This window comes from Mchenga conophoros, linkage group LG23 (genome assembly GCF_057382185.1).
Source record: "Mchenga conophoros isolate Kocher_MC1m ecotype Shallow Benthic linkage group LG23, M_conophoros_male_GT1.1, whole genome shotgun sequence".
Taxonomy (NCBI): Eukaryota; Metazoa; Chordata; class Actinopteri; order Cichliformes; family Cichlidae; genus Mchenga; species Mchenga conophoros.
The window spans coordinates 54,177,249-54,192,120 of NC_140547.1; the positions used below are offsets into that span (position 1 = coordinate 54,177,249).

Consider the following 14,872-nt stretch of genomic DNA (forward strand, 5'->3'; position numbering starts at 1 on the left):
TAAACATTTACTGTCCTTTGATGAAATGGTTGTAAAGCATGACATAGTCCGCAGCCAGTTCTTTAGATATTTACAGCTGAGAGATTTTATTAGAGCACAGCAAAACCAGCCCTTGTCCATTCCTGGCCTATCAACACTTGAAGAAATGATGGTGAAAGATTGCCGGGGAAGGGGCTTGATTTCCAAAACCTATAATGAACTGGTGGCTGCCTCTACAGAAACGTCCGTAAAGAAGCTTGAATCCTGGAAAGAAGACTTACAGGAGAACATCTCCCTTGAAGAGAGGGAGAGGGCTTGCGCCAGGGCACAATCACAAACAGTGAACACGCGTTTAAATCTCTTGGTTAATGCGTACGTACATGACTCCAGTCAAACTTAATGCTTTCTACAGTACCATCCCGGATGTTTGTATAAAATGCAACGAGGAAAAGGGCACACTTCTCCATTGTTTGTGGCAGTGTCCTGAAATTAGGAAATTCTGGGAAGAAGTGAAACAATGGACTGAAGAAATATTAGAAATAAAAATGCATTTAGAACCAAAACTTTTTCTGCTGGGCACCTGTCCAGCTAACTGTAATATAACAAGGAAACATCGCTTATTTTTAGACATAGGGCTGCTGATGGCTAAGTGAGTGATTGCCATTACTTGGAAAGAGGTGGATAGACCAAGAAGAAGTAAATGGATTTCAGAGTTAACATCTACTCTGCCCTTAGAAAAGATCACCTACGCAATCAGGGGTAAGCAACGATGCTTTGATAGCATCTGGGGCCCCTTCAAAAACTTCCTTGCTAATAAAAACTTGCCCCACTTGGTGGAAATTTTTGGGGAGGATTCATAGGTGGCCCTCTGCAGTCCATTTGGGAATATGTTTATTGCTTGACATTAAACAACTACTTTCTAATTTACATTGAACATATACCTGTGAGGGTGCATAATTTTTTTTCTTTTTTTTCCTCCTTGTTTGTTTTGCTTTTGTGTTGTGTTGTTTTTTGTTGTTTTGTCGTTGCTGTTTTTTTTTTCTCATCCTCTCCTATATGGTGTTATGTGTATAAAGGCAGTATGTGTAGCTTGTAGTCTCTGTAAGTGTAGCTACTTGAAGTGCACCTGCTGATGGTTCCAACACCATCATTAAGTTTGCAGATGACACCACGGTGATTGGCCTCATCAGTGACAACGATGAGGCCGCCTACAGGGAGGAGGTGGATCGTCTGGCTGAGTGGTGCGACACAAACAACCTGCTGCTTAACACCGAGAAGACCAAGGAGCTCATCGTGGACTACAGGAGGAATGCTGACCCACATCCACCCATCCACATTAAGGGGACGGCTGTGGAGCGTGTGAGCAGCTTCAAGTTCCTGGGAGTCCACATCTCCGAGGATCTCATCTGGACAACCAACTGCTCCAAGCTGGTCAAGAAGGCTCACCAGCGCCTCTTCTTCTTGAGGACTCTGAGGAAGAACCACCTGTCCTCAGACATCCTGGTGAACTTCTATTGCTGCACCATCGAGAGCATCCTGACCAACTGTATAACAGTCTGGTACGGGAACTGCTCTGCCTCGGACCGGAAGGCGTTGCAGAGGGTTGTGAAAACTGCCCAGCGCATCGCCGGAGCACCACTTCCTGCCATAAAAGACATCTACAGGAAGCGGTGTCTGAAAAGGGCTGGGAAAATCATCAAAGACCCCAGTCACCCATCACATGGACTCTTCACCCTCCTGCCCTCTGGGAGGCGCCACAGGAGCCTCCGGACTAAGACCACCAGGTACCGGAACAGCTTCTTCCCCACAGCTGTCAGACTCCTGAACTCTGCCTCCTGACATCTGACCCACGTTAAACTCATGGACTGAACATACACACACCCACAATGGACAACTGTACCCTCAAACACAATAATAACATGGACTGAACCACCACTCACAACCACTAGCACTTTATATAGCCTCTGTAGAAACTATCTACACCCTCACTTATCTTAACTGCACTACTGTATAGCTCTGTGTGAATAATCATTCTGTACATTCGATAATCTTTAATCCTACAACTGTTTACAACTTGCATAGTTCCCATTTCTGTATAGCTGTATATCCCAGATTCTGTAAAGTTATTTATTTCATATTCTGTATAGTTTTTTCATATTTATATCCTGTTCATAGCCTGTACATAGCTTGTACTCACTACAGCCTGTACATACTTATAGTTATAGAATATTCACAACATACTTCATACTGTGTACATTATAACATACCATAATAGACCCATTTCTGTTATATACTTACATATCTATATTATTGCTAATATATATTGTAATATATCTATATCACTAAAGCACTTCTGGATGGATGCAAACTGCATTTCGTTGCCCTGTACCTGTGCATGTGCAATGACAATAAAGTTTAATTCTATTCTATTCTATTCTATTCTATTCTATTCTATTCTACTTGTTTGGTTACGCTTCATAGATGTGTACACTGCTATGTTCAAAATAAATAAAGACACTGCTGGAAAAAAGAAGAAGCAGAAAGTTAGCGGCCATCCAGGTCTTTATGTCTTTAAGACATTCCTGCAGTTTAACTCATTGGTGTGTGTTATCTGGCTTCATGGACAGAGCTGGGTGTCATCTGCATAGCAGTGAAAATGTGCACGGTGCCTATCAATCCTAAAAGCTTTTAGAGCTAAAAATATCCTCCCAACTTGCATAATCTGCAAAGACTGTGATAGTGTTTGCAGCTTATGCAGTCCTTCTACCAACTGAAAACATTTCACAACTAGACAAGAGTGCAACAACATATCTCTCCTAAAAGTCCTGCAGCTGGTCTCCTCAGACATTTATGGACTCTTGTTTAAAGAACAGGGTGTGGTACGCTGTCCCAACTTTTGTTGATATGTGTTGCTGCCAAAAGAATTCAAAATTAGCCTATTTTTTTTCTTAAAATGGTACATTTTGGTGGCTTGATTCCAGTCTACATGCCAAATATCCTTAGGCTAGATAAGGATCTGGATGCTTATCTAGCGTGAACATTAGATAGAAAGAACATAGAGAAAGTGCTTGTGTGAATGAGGCAAGTTGTTCAAAGTGCTTTGAGTGCTTTGAGTGCTCAGAGTAGAAACGTGTTATATAAGAACCAGTCCCTTTACTTTTTAAAAGATCGGTTTTTGTACCACTGTATTAATACGATTCTGTAGGATTTTCTTATATTATTAATAAATAAATTATTAAATAAATCAAACCAGTTCCTGGCCCGCATATCATTTTAGGCTGTTAAAGAAAACAACAAACAGTAAAGTGGATGCTGAAGATAAACAATCTGAAGGTGTAAAGAAAGGCTTGTTCATCCATTTACCATGAGACAAAGTTGTTTTGTATTTTGGAAGATCTGTGTTGTCCCCTCAAAGAAAGAAGGTCCTATAACATCTCCAAAAGTTGATTCTGTTCATCTGGACGTTTTCAGTGGGAGAAACGTTTCATCATCATCCAGGTGACGTCTTCAGTCTCAGCTGACTGCAGGTTTCCCCAGCCTTATAAACAGTGCATAATAACTGACACCAGCCCACTGAAGGAACAGTTTATAAGATTGGGGAAACCTGCAGTCAGCTGGTCACCTGGATGAGTGACAAAACGTTTCTCCCACTGAAAACGTCGAGATGAACAGAATCAGCTTTTGGAGATTTACTCACCTGGATGATTGAGCGTGGATCAAGACATCCTATTCACCAGCCAGCTGTTTTACTTCATGAATGAATGCAGACTCACTTTCTCCGAGTGCATATTCATGAGATGCCTGCTCCACGAAGAAGCTTCCTGCCCTGTGCTGTTTATGCTGCTGGGAGTTATTTTGCTGGTCTTTCATGGTTTCATGTCTCATAATACATTTTTCATACTGTCTTTGTTAAGCTCTTTAATCCAGCTACGCTTGACAAATCTCTTTTTTTCATTACCGTTAGTCATTTATTTCTTTAACCAAGCTCTTTCTGTTTCACAGAATCAGTTACAGTTGTCTCTGACATTAGTAAAGTCATTTGCTTTACCTAAACCACTGGCAGAGCTACACTATACTCTGACTACAGCAAAAACCACAAAGCTGCTGTGTTACATATTGGTAAGTGCAAGGTGTTGTTTTTTATCAAGTGATAAAAGGTAACATTTTACTAGAAAACAAAAAATATGACAAAGATTCAATTCAAGTATTCAAGTATTACAGCAAGTAAGTGAGCGTGCTCCTGCGTTTCTGAGGAGTATGTGTCCTTTACAGTTCATACATAAGGAATGTAAACGAAGCCATGGAAGAATAAAACTGAGGCTGGGAGGAAAACACTGGAAAATGAAGGTGAATCTGACCTGTTGCAGGATCATCCCGGTGTCCAGCTGACTGCTGCTGTGCTGTTAAAAGATCATAAAATCTGGGAGCCTCTGCTGCTGCTGTGTATCTGCATGCCACAATGCACTGATAAGAGAACAAGTCAAACCTGGGTGAGCAGGTGAGTGAGCTGCCCCTCCTCCTCACTGTTCCCCATCTGCTTCCTGTCCCCTTTCTTAAAGTGTTCTGCAAGCTGTGCATGCATTACATGTGGAGCTGAAGAAAGACTTCATTTGGATGCAAAAGTTCAGCTCCTAAAACATCATGAATAGCACAGAGTTGGGTTGAAAGCGCCGTAAATAGCCTGAATTGTTTGGTGGGGAAGGGTTTCAGTACAGTGAGTTTCACTGGCATTATGAATCCATGTGAATACTTGCACCTTGGCCATGAGCATAAATGTAGTTTTGACTCACCTTGATTGTGCTCATTTCACATTTAAATGTAATAAATGATTTTAAGAATTTTCAATGCCTATTTACCGAAAATGATTTACTGTGCATTTTAAATAAACATTTTCCAACTAATTGAAAGTTTTCAATATTTAGGAAGTTGTTGAGTGAGACTGACTCACAGCAGCCAGACTCGTTATATCTCTTGTGTTGAAATATTACAGTGTTTTATTTTTATTAAATATTTATTGTTGTCATTCCCCTAAACTCTTTGGCAGAGAATTGCACACAGACTACGTTGTCTGTGATGGCAGGTTTAGGAGCAGCAGAACTCAAACTGATAGTGCAGCATGTGTTCTGCCCTGTGTCATGTTACCGATCCCCAATCATCAAAGTTTGATCAAGTCAGTTTAACAGCAGGCTTGTGGAGAGAATACATCAGGTAATGTTTTCCTATCAAAACAATAAACAATGTGACAGATTACCAGTTGCCTGATTACTAACATTACTTATGCAACGGAGAGCTGCATTACAAATTTTCCAGTTTACAACATGAATATTCTCTCTGTGCTTTTCATCTGTGTTTCTGCTCAGGTTCAGGGGCATCAATAATTTGTGGCTTCAGATCAGCTCCTCACCTCAAATTACACTCACTAAGCCAATGTTAAAATGGATGGGCTCCCTCACATCAAGCACAAGCTGTAGAACCCAGTAGGTAGAAGGCTAGAAGAACTGAGACTATGCATCAGGGGGTTGGCTAGTTTATTCATCAGTAGAGTCCAAAAAGAAAACTACATTCAGAAAGCAGTGCATAACCAAATGCCTGCATACACCAATAAACTGGCAGTTACTGCTGGTAAAGGTGGTTCCATAAGTTACTGAATCATGGAGTCAACTTATCACAGGACTCTCATCATGGTAAAACCTTATTTTTAGATGGACTATAACTACAATAGCATCTTTAGAAATATATTTACTTAAAAAGGTAACTTGTTACCAAAGTGTCACACGAGAAATGATGGGTAAAACCACTGAGCTCTCTCAAGACCTTTGCAATCTCATGGTTGCAAAACATACTAATGGCAGTGATTAAAGAAAAAAAATGAAACCACTGAAGATTTCCTATAACAAAAGTTCCCAGAGTTGTCAGACAAATGTAGATAATATGCACCACAAGCTTGAACAAGCGGGCTGAAGTCTCTTTGGAGAGTTGGAGGACCATTTCCCCTGAAAAATCATCTTTATTTATTTTTCTTTGGACCAGTAAATTGACATTGACATGATACAATGTGACGATTTTGTCTCTCCCATTTTCAGTAAAACCTGTTGAGTAAAACTGGCAGGACAACCTATATGCTGAGGAATTCAGACAGGAACTATGGGACAGTATTCCCAAGATTCCAGTGCAATTTGAGCTCTGCAAAGTTAACAGACAGTGGCTCATTCTTCTGCTTGAAGAGGTAACACCCACAAAAACTGGAACCAGAAACCTTCTGGGTCGCTGCAATCCTTACATCTGTTTAAATGTTTTCAAATGTTTCATTCAGGTGGTTGATATGGCAACATAATTTATTGTTATTACACTTACTGTAACTCAGTGGCTCTCCAGTCAACAAAAAATTGTCTGAGCCATTTTTTAAAATGTCACTGTTCAGAATAGTAAATGCTGTGATGCCCATAAGACTTTCAGACATTTCTCTGATCACTCAAGTCTCAGAGAGACAGCAGTGTATGAACATACTCCGCTCAGACCACGCCCCGCTGCAGCCGCCCCAATAAAAGTGATTTGATTTGATTTGATATATATATATATATATATATATATATATATATATATATATATATATATATATATATGGAATGCTACTACGCAAGTAACGCCGGCGGAAGGGGCTACATGAATAGGATGACGGACCTATGGATTCTTCGATACCCAACATCCACAATGACAGCGAAACAACTAGTAGCTCAGTGTTCCAACATTCGAAAGAAGGGACTGCTCTCACAGCTAGAGATTGACGAGGTACAACACAAATGCTACGGCAAGGAGGAGTCAGGACGCCAGGTCAGGGGGGCGATATCATCACTCCCACCCGAGATTGGGTACATAGCCCCAAGTGCGATAGGAGAAGGATCGTTGAGTGCGAGAGGAACTGACCTGAAAAATAGGATCATGGCCAAGCTTGAAACCTGGATCCCCCGTAGCCGGTTACCAAGATTACGTGAAGTACCCTCAGAAGGTCTGCTAGATGATGTTAATGCAGCACTACGGGCAATACCTACAACCACGATTACCGACACTAACAAGCTGATCTACAATACGGCAGCAGTGATCAGTGAGATGCTTGGCTACAAGTTGAACAGCCACAAGGGGCAGTACCCTCCATGGAGAAGGAGGCTAGAGGGCAAGATCAAAGTAGCACGGAGGGAGGTTAGCCAACTAACGGAGTTGCAGAAAGGTGCGACAAATAAGGTGCCTAAGAAATACAGCAAGCTGTCCATACCTGAGGCCTTGGAAACTGCCAAGCAAAGACTCACAGCCTTGGCCAGCCGCTTGAGGAGGTACACCAGAGAGATAGAAGGCAGGAGAATAAACCAGCTGTTCTCCACAGAACCAGCAAAGGTGTACTCTCAGTGGCAAGGGAACAATAATAAGAGAACAGCACCACCAAGGCTGGAGACGGAGCAATACTGGAAGAGCATATGGGAGAAGGATGCAACCCATAACGGCAATGCTCAGTGGCTAGAGGATCTGAGGGCAGACCACAGCGACCTCCCTGAACAGGGTCCAGTAACCATCACAGTGGCAGATATCCAAGAAAGGGTCTCCAGTATGAAGAGTTGGACAGCACCAGGGCCCGACATGGTTCACGCCTACTGGCTGAAGAAGCTGACTGCACTCCACGAGCGTCTGGCAGCACAAATGAACCAGCTGCTAGTTAACGAGAGACACCCGGAATGGCTAACTGAAGGCCGGATGGTCCTGATCCCCAAGGACCCCAAGAAGGGACCGGTCCCCTCCAACTACCGACCAATAACCTGCCTCAGTACTACATGGAAGCTCCTGTCAGGCATCATATCGGCTAAGATGAACAGGCACATGGGTCAATACATGAGCGGGACACAGAAAGGAATTGGCAAGAATACCAGAGGCGCAAAACACCAGCTACTGGTAGACAGAACAGTCAGCCGAGACTGCAAGACCAGACTGACCAACCTGTGCACTGCCTGGATTGATTACAAGAAGGCCTATGACTCAATGCCCCACAGCTGGATACTGGAATGCCTAGAACTGTACAAGATCAATGGGACCCTAAGAGCCTTCATCAGGAACTCAATGGGGATGTGGCGTACAACACTAGAGGCCAACTCCAAGCCCATAGCACAAGTCACCATCAAGTGCGGGATCTACCAAGGAGATGCTCTGTCCCCACTGCTGTTCTGCATAGGCCTGAACCCCCTCAGTGAGATCATTAACAAGACTGGCTACGGATACCGACTACGGAACGGAACAGTTGTCAGCCACCTCCTGTACATGGATGACATCAAGCTGTATGCCGAGAGTGAACGAGACATCGATTCACTGATCCACACAACCAGGCTATACAGCAATGACATTGGAATGTCGTTCGGACTGGAGAAGTGTAGTCGGATGGTAACAAAGAGAGGGAAGGTAGTCAGAACTGAGGGGATTGAACTACCAGAAGGCAACATTGCAGACATAGAGGACAGTTACAAGTACTTGGGGATCCCGCAGGCGAATGGGAACCATGAAGAGGCCACTAGAAAAGCTGCAACCACCAAGTACCTGCAGAGGGTCAGGCAAGTCCTGAGGAGTCAGCTGAATGGTAAGAACAAGATCCGGGCCATCAACACGTACGCCCTGCCCGTGATCAGGTACCCTGCTGGGGTAATAGGCTGGCCAAAGGAGGAGATAGAAGCCACTGACATAAAGACAAGAAAGCTCCTTACCATGCATGGAGGGTTTCACCCCAAGTCCAGCACCCTGAGGCTGTACGCTAAGCGGAAGGAAGGGGGCCGGGGACTGGTGAGTGTCAGCACCACAGTCCAGGATGAGACAACGAACATCCAAGAATACATTGGGAAGATGGCCCCAACTGACCGAGTGCTCAGTGAATACCTCAGGCAGCAAAAACCCAAGAAAGAGGAGGGAGACGAGGAACCATCATGGAAGGACAGGCCCCTGCACGGTATGTACCACCGGCAGATAGAGGAGGTGGCTGATATCCAGAAATCCTACCAGTGGCTGGACAAAGCTGGACTGAAAGACAGCACAGAGGCACTAATCATGGCAGCACAAGAACAAGCTCTGAGCACAAGATCCATAGAGGCTGGGGTCTATCACACCAGGCAAGACCCCAGGTGCAGGCTGTGTAAAGATGCCCCAGAGACAATCCAGCACATAACAGCAGGGTGCAAGATGCTAGCAGGCAAGGCATACATGGAACGCCATAACCAAGTGGCCGGCATAGTGTACAGGAACATCTGTGCCGAGTATAACCTGGAAGTCCCGAGGTCAAAATGGGAGATGCCCCCAAGGGTGGTGGAGAATGACCGAGCTAAGATCCTGTGGGACTTCCAGATACAGACGGACAAAATGGTGGTGGCTAACCAACCGGACATAGTGGTGGTAGACAAACAGAAGAAGACGGCCGTAGTGATCGATGTAGCGGTTCCGAATGACAGCAATATCAGGAAGAAGGAACACGAGAAGCTGGAGAAATACCAAGGGCTCAGAGAAGAGCTCGACAGGATGTGGAGGGTGAAGGTAACGGTGGTCCCCGTGGTAATCGGAGCACTAGGTGCGGTGACTCCCAAGCTAGGCGAGTGGCTCCAGCAGATCCCGGGAACAACATCGGAGATCTCTGTCCAGAAGAGCGCAGTCCTGGGAACAGCTAAGATACTGCGCAGGACCCTCAAGCTCCCAGGCCTCTGGTAGAGGACCCGAGCTTGAAGGATAAACCGCCCGCAGGGGCGTGCTGGGTGTTATATATATATATATATATATATATTAGGGGTGCAACGATACACAAAATTCACGGTTCGGTTCGATACTTTGGTGTCACGGTTCGATATTTTTTCGATACAAAAAAAAAATGTTCATGCCTTTTTAATTTGTCATTTATTAAAATTATAAATATATATTTTAACTCAAAAGTACAGTTTTTAAATTTAACCCTAACCCTTGTGCGCATTTTTTATTTTGACAGCGAATGCGCACCTGCGGACCACTTATGTGCAGCCCTGGTTATTTAGCTCGTCATATTGCAGCCACAGAAATTATTTTGTCCATGAAACCATAAAGCTGCACTTTCTTTTTGCCTTATAGTCTGATTTGTCATAACTTCTCCGTTTTGTGGTAAGCTTTTCTTTGGCTGTCACTTCTTCACCCTGACCTGTCTTATTTGGCTCAGCAGAACTAAAATATATATCTGTCTGTGAAGGTTCTCAGTCATCCAGGTCATTGTAGTCAAATATATATCCTGCTGCTTTTACACACACACTCACATAAGCTCAGCGATTCTCTGCGCGATCAACCTCTCACATGTTTAAGCTGCGGGAGATTTCACTTGTCATGTTTGCATAGTAAGCTAACGATTAATAAGACGATGTCAGAGGAATTGGTGCGCAAATTATCATCACTCACAGATCAGTGCTGTCGCTCTCTATACACAGTTCGCGCGATTGCAAAGTGAAAGCAAAAAAACAAGTGCAAATTCAAACGCGATTTCAATATGTCACATATTGACAGTGGCTCACCGATGCCAATGACATAATTACCCAGCTACATATCGTTGCACCCCTAATATATATATATATATATATTAGGGGTGCAACGATACTCGTATCGATATTGAACCGTTCGAAACAGTGCTTTCGGTTCGGTACGCATTCGTATCGAACAACACAACATTTGTAATTTATTTTATCAACTTTCCTTCTGACGATGCTGTCTGTGTTGAGCGCTCAGTGGATCTGAGCACAGGGCAAGCTAGCGAGACAGAAGCTAAGGTCTCCTTGCAACATGGCAAACTGAACCTCCCCCACCCTCATTCAGATCTGGCCTTTGGAACTATTTTGGTCTTCATGTGATGTATGACCCTGAAGGTAAGCGCGTCATGGACTAAAGTAAAACAGTATGTTGGATGTGCCACGCAATGCTCAATTACATTGGTGTGAACTAGAGCGTTAGCGCAGTTAGCTCGTTCCAGCAAAGTATCCAATAGCAGTGACAACTCCTCCACAGTAGCAGGTGGGATTTTTCTGTTTTGAGGATGGCTTCTTTTACCTGTCACTACAGATGGTCTGTTTATGTTTTGATCAAGAGCCTTTTTTTGGGCAGCTGAAGAGGAGAAGTCTATCTTATGGCCAACCTCTCGCTGTATCTTGGTCATATTACCCAGCAAAACCCAGTATGCAGGTTCATCTGTAACAGTCCTTGTGCCATGGATCAGCACTGTTGCTTCTACATTAAAATGAAGAGCAGCGACATGGCTGCAGGTCTCCGCGACTCCGGCCATACAGGTGCAGCGGGCGGCTTCAACCTTTCCTGTGATGCTCACAGTGACCCATGGCTGCAATGCTGGTTCATTCAGTCTTTGAGAGTGCAGGACCTGAAACACACACAAAGTTCATTTAAAGACAAGAACTATGAGCCAAGGCCGACATAAATGTGTTTTATCTACTTTATCATAAATGTAACAAAGTGTTTAGAAAGTTAGCACATACATGTAATTTTTCATTTTTTTATGTATCCATCTACAGGGAGTGCAGAATTATTAGGCAAGTTGTATTTTTGAGGAATAATGATATTATTGAACAACAACCATGTTCTCAATGAACCCAAAAAACTCATTAATATCAAAGCTGAATGTTTTTGGAAGTAGTTTTTAGTTTGTTTTTAGTTTTAGCTATTTTAGGGGGACATCTGTGTGTGCAGGTGACTATTACTGTGCATAATTATTAGGCAACTTAACAAAAAACAAATATATACCCATTTCAATTATTTATTTTTACCAGTGACACCAATGTAACATCTCCACATTCACAAATATACATTTCTGACATTCAAAAACAAAACAAAAACAAATCAGCGACCAATATAGCCACCTTTCTTTGCAAGGACACTCAAAAGCCTGCCATCCATGGATTCTGTTAGTGTTTTGATCTGTTCACCATCAACATTGCGTGCAGCAGCAACCACAGCCTCCCAGACACTGTTCAGAGAGGTGTACTGTTTTCCCTCCTTGTAAATCTCACATTTGATGATGGACCACAGGTTCTCAATGGGGTTCAGATCAGGTGAACAAGGAGGCCATGTCATTAGTTTTTCTTCTTTTATACCCTTTCTTGCCAGCCACGCTGTGGAGTACTTGGACGCGTGTGATGGAGCATTGTCCTGCATGAAAATCATGTTTTTCTTGAAGGATGCAGACTTCTTCCTGTACCACTCCTTGAAGAAGGTGTCTTCCAGAAACTGGCAGTAGGACTGGGAGTTGAGCTTGACTCCATCCTCAACCCGAAAAGGCCCCACAAGCTCATCTTTGATGATACCAGCCCAAACCAGTACTCCACCTCCACCTTGCTGGCGTCTGAGTCGGACTGGAGCTCTCTGCCCTTTACCAATCCAGCCACGGGCTCATCCATCTGGCCCATCAAGACTCACTCTCATTTCATCAGTCCATAAAACCTTAGAAAAACCAGTCTTGAGATATTTCTTGGCCCAGTCTTGACGTTTCAGCTTGTGTGTCTTGTTCAGTGGTGGTCGTCTTTCAGCCTTTCTTACCTTGGCCATGTCTCTGAGTATTGCACACCTTGTGCTTTTGGGCACTCCAGTGATGTTGCAGCTCTGAAATATGGCCAAACTGGTGGCAAGTGGCATCTTGGCAGCTGCATGCTTGACTTTTCTCAGTTCATGGGCAGTTATTTTGCACCTTGGTTTTTCCACACGCTTCTTGCGACCCTGTTGACTATTTTGAATGAAACGCTTGATTGTTCGATGATCACGCTTCAGAAGCTTTGCAATTTTGAGACTGCTGCATCCCTCTGCAAGATATCTCACTATTTTTGACTTTTCTGAGCCTGTCAAGTCCTTCTTTTGACACATTTTGCCAAAGGAAAGGACGTTGCCTAATAATAATGCACACCTGATATAGGGTGTTGATGCCATTAGACCACACCCCTTCTCATTACAGAGATGCACATCACCTAATATGCTTAATTGGTAGTAGGCTTTCAAGCCTATACAGCTTGGAGTAAGACAACATGCATGAAGAGGATGATGTGGACAAAATACTCATTTGCCTAATAATTCTGCACTCCCTGTATAGAACGCTGCATGTTATATTCTAAATCTGCCTGTTCTCTGTCAGAAACCTGCCAGCAGAAAATGAACCTAAAGTATGTAATGCAAGGATGTGATCACTTTCAAGATGGAGAAAGCATAAAGTGACAATTATGAATCACTTAATATGATAATGAGATTCTGCAGGTCATTAATCAATATATGAAACTAAAATAAAATTTATTTTTAGTGACACAGGATACAAACATGGAAGCAAGATGTATAATTAGGATTATTTATAATAAATATGAATAAATCATTGCAATTTCTTTAACCATAAAGAATAACTAAATCCTTCAGGACAGTGTCTCATCAATGCACTGAACTCATTATGTTATCCACCTAACAGCCTCCACATGTTCTCACTGTAATTTCCCCTCATGAATGAATTTATGCTGCACTAATGTGAATGTTTGCAGGGAAATCAAACGCATTTTACTCGCAGTACTCGAGCTGACTTACCTTTGTTTGAATGACGACTTGTATGCGCTGACTCCACAGACAAGGTACGAAAATATGTCAGGCTACGTCAGTAGCGGTTGGTCTTCAGGGTTTCTACTCCACGGCCGTATTTCATACGGGTCCACATTTCCAATGCACGCTATTTTCTGCAAGTACCGCTGCTTCGCCTCTGGACGCAATCGGTCTCTATACAGTTCATTCTCTTTTGAGCTGCTTTTAAGCATCTTTCTTGTAGTTGTCGTTCCAACACAGTGTGTTTGTTTTGATTCGTAGACCCCGAAAATGGCGCTGCGCTCCCATAATGCATTGCGGCGTGACGTCAACTCCAAAGCCCTATATAGCCCAGAAGAAGTATATAGTATAGCTTTTATTTTGGAAAGAGGCATTTCTCTGTAATAAACTCTTTTCCAAAGATGAGTGATTCCTCAATCAGATAGATTTATTATTTTATTACTTTGTTGTTTCAGCAACATTAAATTTAAAAACTGTACTTTTGAGTTAAAATATATATTTATAATTTTAATAAATGACAAATTAAAAAGGCACAAACTTTTTTTTTTGTATCGAAAAAATATCGAACCGTTACACCAAAGTATCGAACCGAACCGTGAATTTTGTGTATCGTTGCACCCCTAGTAAAAGATGATTGTTGGGCTTCATTTCTGTACTGAACAGTCATTTTAAGGTTTGTTAGTAAATAACAATTAGCTGATGTTGTTCATGAGACTAAAATCATCTCACTTTGGTAATGTAAATACAATGTGGCCAATATTATATTTATTGTCAGATTATTATGAGATATTACAGCAGTGAGCTTGAACTCTGTGTCAAAGATTCAAGCTATTTATTTAAAGTTATTTATATTTCCTATCACCTTAAATCTTCACTCAAAGACAAGTATTTTTGACAGTGTATGTATAGCTGTATTATATATATGAGACAAATATTGTTCGTTTAATATGTTGTCATTATTATAGCCGATTATTAGAGATAGGTTGATCATATTTAAGATCGAAGCATTAATTAATGGCAGGACTTCTTTGAGCAGTTTTGTAGGAATGGGGTCTAAAAGACACGTTGATGGTTTGGAGGAAGTAATTATTGAAGTTAACTCAGAAAGATCAATTGGAGAAAAAGAGTCTAACTTAACATCAATGGTACTAAGAGTAGCTGTAGATAATATTACATCTGTGGGATGATTACTGGTAATTTTTTCTCTAATGATTAAAATGTTATTTGTGAAGAAGTTCATGAAGTCATTACTAGTTAACGTTAAAGGGATGGTTGGCTCAAAAGAGCT

At 42.4% G+C, this 14,872-nt stretch overlaps 1 protein-coding gene across 1 annotated transcript in view; it reads right to left on the reverse strand.

Moving 5' to 3' along the window:
* The window catches only part of plcd4a (phospholipase C, delta 4a), a 62,339-nt gene extending 57,966 nt beyond the window's left edge, over positions 1-4,373 (reverse strand). Inside the window, exon 1 of the mRNA XM_085263588.1 lies at positions 4,338-4,373. The gene's annotated coding sequence lies outside the window, so the exon portion shown is untranslated. The remainder of the gene's footprint in view (positions 1-4,337) is intronic.
* Between the last annotated feature and the right edge of the window lie 10,499 nt (positions 4,374-14,872).